Source organism: Apodemus sylvaticus, chromosome 2 (assembly GCF_947179515.1).
Source record: "Apodemus sylvaticus chromosome 2, mApoSyl1.1, whole genome shotgun sequence".
Taxonomy (NCBI): domain Eukaryota; kingdom Metazoa; phylum Chordata; class Mammalia; order Rodentia; family Muridae; genus Apodemus; species Apodemus sylvaticus.
In genome coordinates this window covers 35,094,599-35,100,598 of record NC_067473.1, presented here as the reverse complement: position 1 = coordinate 35,100,598, position 6,000 = coordinate 35,094,599, and positions in this window count along the sequence as shown.

Genomic DNA, 6,000 nt, shown 5'->3' with positions numbered 1-6,000 from the left:
ATTTCATCAATCATCGGGGGTTAGTATTTTTCCACCTAAACACAGAATTTGTAACAGAGAGACTGAAAATAAAGGTTTCCAGGGCCCTAAATTATTGAAAGAGGTCAATATGATAGCTTTCACTGGTTGACTTGGAGCATAAATGGTGCTCAGCATATTGAGAAAATATATAAACAGTATTCCATATGTGATAATATCCATGCATATGTATTCATGTGCATATGCATATTTGTGCATATATATAATATATACATATATCATACATGTATATATGTGTATGATGTAGTGGTTTAAAAACATTTACAATAAATAGCATTAAAATAATTTTTTTCATTTTAAATGGGCCAATAGATTTTTAGTTAATTTTGTGTCTTTATCTTTATTTTATGAACTCCATGTGCTAAATCAATGGTCTCAAACCATTCTTAGAGTCAAATGAGCTTTTCACAGGTTACCGGAGACCATCAGAAATCACAGATATTTACATTACCATTTGTAGCAGTAGCAAAATTATAATTATGAATCATCATTGAAAATAATTTTCTGGGTGGGGTCACCGATCCATGAGTAACTGTAAGAAAGGGTCTCAGTATTAGGAAGGTAGAGACCCACTGAGCTGAAAGAAGATTTCTGTCATGAGTTTGTGTTTGGAAAAGTTGTATAATTCAAAGAACAAATCAACAGGCCTTATCTATAAACTCTAAAAGTGCTTTAGCTAGGACTTAGAGATTGGCTTTGTGATATGTGTGTAATTAAATTGAGAAGTTTTTCACTAATATTTTTGATAAATATCAAAAGCTGATTCTGCTCTGATAGAAAACTAGAGTTCAGATGCCAATAGGAGTAGTTTGGCCTTCAGACTCTCTGGCTATTTGGCTTGGTTGGTAACAGCATGGTGCTGATGAGGGCAAGTTCAGGGATTGGAGCCCCTGTGTGGCTTAATTAACTTCATACTGAGGAAAGCCTCTGTTCTGGATCCTGAGACACTGTCTAACTCTTGCCAGCTGTATTACCAATGGATGTAACTTATACAGAGTGATAGAGCATTTTATTATCAGCAAATATCTGTCAAAGCAATGATTAACTACCAATACTACATTGTTTAATTTGAAAATACTTATTTCTCTGAAGCAACATCTTTAACAATATTTATCTATACAAAGGTGTGTAATACCTTAGGACAAATCCAATGTTTAAAAATGCATCAGGTTTCCACTAGGAACAAAGGGAATTGTAGGTATTTCTACAATATTTCTCTTTGTGTTGATATTGCTGACATTTGTTATTTTATATATTTTGTGTATTAAGAACTACTATGAAGACTCAAAGCTTTGCTCACATCTTTATCTATTACTTACTAATTTATCTAATACTGGCAAATTAAATTAGATACATATTAGAAAAACTTTGGTGAATTCATGGCACTATGACTGTGGTAGTCAAAGCCTATAGTCTAGGTGGTATACATAATGTGAAGAAATGCACTTAATAGACGTAAGGAAGAAATGATAAGACTGGTGGAGCATATGATTCTTATGGCTGTGATGAAATAGCTAAGGTACTGGATAATGAGTTTAAATTACAAAAATTTACTATAACTTTGGAAATTTCAGTTCATAGTGGCTCCAATACTTTGTGCCCTGAATCTATGGAATGCATCTTGGGAAGGGGAAGGTATGGCAAAAGAAGTTCATTTACCTTACAGTGATTCAGAAGACAGAGACAAAGAATAAGACCTGTGTCTCACAACCTCCTTCCATCAGGAGCCATTTCTTTTTTTATTGAATATCGTCTTCATTTACATTGCCAATGGTAAAACCTTTCCCGATTTCCCCGCCTCCCCAGAGACCTCCCAACTCCTCCTCCCACGCCCTGCCTCCAAGTACATGTCCCTCCACCCGACCCGACTCACTCCCACTTCTCTGCTCACTCCCCTGCCTCGATTTCCCTTTGTTGGGACCTGACCAAGGACCACTCCTCCCACTGATGTCCAACAGGCATTCTTTTGCCACATTTTGGCTGGAACTATGTATAGCCCTTAGTTGAAGGTTTAGTCCCTGGGAGTCCTAAGGCATCTGGGTGTCCGAAATCATTGGTCTTCCCATGAGGCTGTAGACCCCTTCAGCTCCTCAGGACCACCCTCCAGATCCTCCATTGGGGACCCCATGTCCAGTCCAACTATTGGCTGCTAGCATCTGCCTCTGTATTTGTAAGGCTCTGGCAGGGCCCCTCTGGAGACAACCATGTCATGCTCCTTTTGGTATACACTTTTTGTTGTCCATAGTAGTGTCAGGGTTTGGTGACTGTTTACAGGATGAATCACCCAGGCTCTGGGTGGCCTTTACTTCAGTCTCTGCTCCACACATTTTCTCCCTTATTGAGGAGCCATTTCTTATAGTTCATTATTTTCAAATGACACCAAATTAGACTCAATTTAGAACTTTGGAGGGATGTGCCATATTTGAACTAGAGCAAATATATTAATAACTTTAATGGTAGATCAGGCAAGATCATAATTATTTTATTTCATTTTTCTGAAGGTATTTGAAAACACTGAGAAGGTGTTAGTCAGTGTTTTAGAGCTATGAGGAGACACCATGACCAAGATTACTCTTATGAAAGAAAACCTTTTAATTTGGGCTAGCTACTATCATCCTGTCTGTGAACAAGAAGGCACCCAGGTATTCATGGTGCTGAAGAAGTAGCTGAGAGTTACACCCTGTTCTTCAGGTAGGAGTTTGAGATATGGGATGAGGATAGGTGACAGTCTGTCTGGTATGGGCTTTTGAAACCGCAAAGGCCACTCTAAGTGACACATCTCCTCCAACAAGGCCACACCATTTAATCCTTCACTAATGGTGACGGCTCATCAAGTGGGGTCTAAGTATGAAAATATATGACTCTATAGTGTCCTTCAAACCACAGCAGGTTATTAATGTTTTAAAAATTACTCTTTCTGCCATATACAAAGCAAAGAAGTAAGAAAAAATTGACAGAACATTTTTAACCTATTTAAAATTGATTGAGATATATTTTCTTATTTCATATCTATATTGTATATACACAGTATATTTTGCTGGTGGATTGTGGAAACTATAATTTTTAGTGTTAGATATTGAATTACATTGTGATGGGGTAATAGATATTGCATTTATAAGCTCAGAACAGCTTAGATCCCTGCATCACTGATGTATATGAAACTGAGTCTATAACCATTTACTCATAGATGAGAAAAGGCTTTTCATCTAAGCTCTTCACAGGGAACTAGTATCTATGCTGGGCTACTGGAAATAGGAAATTATTGTCTTTAGTGAAATAGGCAATAATGAATTACTCATGTTCCATTAAACAACTACACACACACATGCTCTTCAGAGTGGTCCTGGTTAAACATGGTAGGTCATAAAGCAAAAATATAAACAACAACAACAACAAATAACAACAAAACAGAATGTAGGATAAGGTCTTTTGTGGGAAAAGAGGTTTGGAATGTTGGATAAGGATAAGAGAGAGTAAGGGAATAAATATGACCAGTCAGGGTTTATGATATATGTGGTCAAAGTTGTCTGAGAATAAAATAATAATAAAATGTGATGATAAACCAGGTATGGTAGTTACACCTTTAACTCAACACCCAGGAGCTGCAGGCAAGCTTAAATTCTGTGAGTTCAAAACTAATTTATTCTTCATGGAAAATTACAGGTCACCAAGAACTACTTAATGTAAACCTATCTCATAAACATAAAAACAACTCAAAACCAACTGACTAACCAAACAAACACAGAGACTCTGTCCAACACAAAACACCAATAAGGCAAAAAAAAAAAAAAAAAAAAAAAAAAAAAAAAAAAGAGAGAGAACAAAACCAGAAAGAATATAAAGAATGTGTAAGTGGAAAATTTGAAAAAACAGAGCAGAAATTTAGAAGTGTGACTTTTTAACACTATTGCTCTGTAGTATTGCTTGAGGTCAGGGATACTGATTCCCCCAGACTTTCTTTTGTTGCTGAGAATAGTTTTAGCTATCCTGGGTTTTTTGTTATTCCAGATGAATTTGAGAATTGCTCTTTCTAACTCTGTGAAGAATTGAGTTGGGATTTTGATGGGTATTGCATTGAATCTGTAGATTACTTTTGGTAAAATGGCCATTTTAACTATGTTGATTCTACTGATCCATGAGCATGGGAGGTTTTCCCATTTTTTGAGGTCTTCTTCCATTTCCTTCTTCAGAGTCTTGAAGTTCTTGTCATACAGATCTTTCACATGTTTGTGAAAGAGTCACCCCAAGATACTTTATACTGTTTGTGGCTATTGTGAAGGGGGTCATTTCCCTAATTTCTTTCTCAGCCTGCTTATCCTTTGAGTATAGGAAGGCCACTGATTTGCTTGAGTTGATTTTATAACCTGCCACTTTGCTGAAGTTGTTTATCAGCTGTAGGAGCTCTCTAGTGGAATTTTTTTGGGTCACTTAGGTAGACTATCATGTCATCTGCAAATAATGATAGTTTGACTTCTTCCTTTCCAATTTGTATCCCTTTGACCTCCTTATGTTGGTGAATTGCCCGAGCTAGTACCTCAAGTACAATATTGAAAAGATAAGGAGAAAGGGGGCAGCCCTGTCTAGTCCCTGATTTTAGTGGGATTGCTTCAAGTTTCTCTCCATTTAGTTTGATGCTGGCTACTGGTTTGCTGTATATTGCTTTTACTATGTTTAGGTATGGGCCTTGAATTCCTGTTCTTTCCAAGACTTTAACCAAAATTTTCAAAAATATGTTTTTCATTTTAACTTGAAAATTTTATACTTATTTTTTGGATATAATGAGATTATTTATTGCTGATTAAAATTATCCTCTTAATATTTATGACCTTCTAATTCTATAATAACGTCCAATTTTAAGTGGTCTTATATTTAAGATTACCATTTTTTCCAAAAGAACAGATTTTCTCTCTCATTTGTGGCTACTTGCTCCAAATCTTCATATATCAGTTTATAACCTGGGATAACTGCAGAAACAGAAAACTAAAATGTACCAAGGGGTGGTGGTGAGAAATAGAGGAGAAATATTGGGGTACAACTGACATGAAAAGGGATATGGGGAAGAATGAGGACAGGAATATTAATTTGGGATCACAGAAGGATATTAATAAAGAAGGAGGGTAAAAGTACAAATGTCTGAAGAAATTATAAAAAATAATATTAGAAATTATATGCCTAAAATCGCTGATAATGCATAACATATATATATATATATATAGTTTTTTTCCCTTTTGGGCTAACAAAACTCCTCCTGAGATCCATAGCCTATCTAACAAAACCTCAGTGCAAGGCATGAGAATCACCCTTTTGAGTTTTTGGTCCAAATTGTTCAAGAGATTCCACAAACAAACCTTATTGCTCATGTCCTTGGGTTCCTCCTGGAAGTGGAAATTAAGTGCCAACTGTTTGAGGCACTATGTCTTTTGCACACAGGATCTAGAAGATCTGAGTTAGTTCTTATCCTAAAACCTTTTCACTGATAACTACTTTTCATAATAACATAAGGAATCATGAGAGCTTGCACTGAAGAAAAGCAATTGCAAGTCTTACCCTGCTTGATGCCTATGAACTAAAATGAGAATCATTATGGTATCAATAGTGGCACTTAGGCCTTGGTAGTAGCCAACATTTTTCTAATTGTACTTAAAGCCTACTCAACAATAGGAAAATCAAACATGGTATTGGAAATCTGGCTAAGGTCTAATAGCGTCATGGATCCTGGAAGAAAACTACAGGTACTACTTAATTCCTAATTACACTCTCTATATATTTTTCCTTATACCCGGTTTACTGACTGGTTTTGTGTGTCAACTTGAGACAGGCTGGAGTTATCACAGAGAAATGAGCTTCAGTTGGGGGAAGTGCCTCCATGAGATCCAGCTGTGGGGCATTTTCTCAATTAGTGATCAAGTGGGGAGGGCCCCTTGCAGGTGGTGCCATCCCTGGGCTGGTATTCTTGGGTTC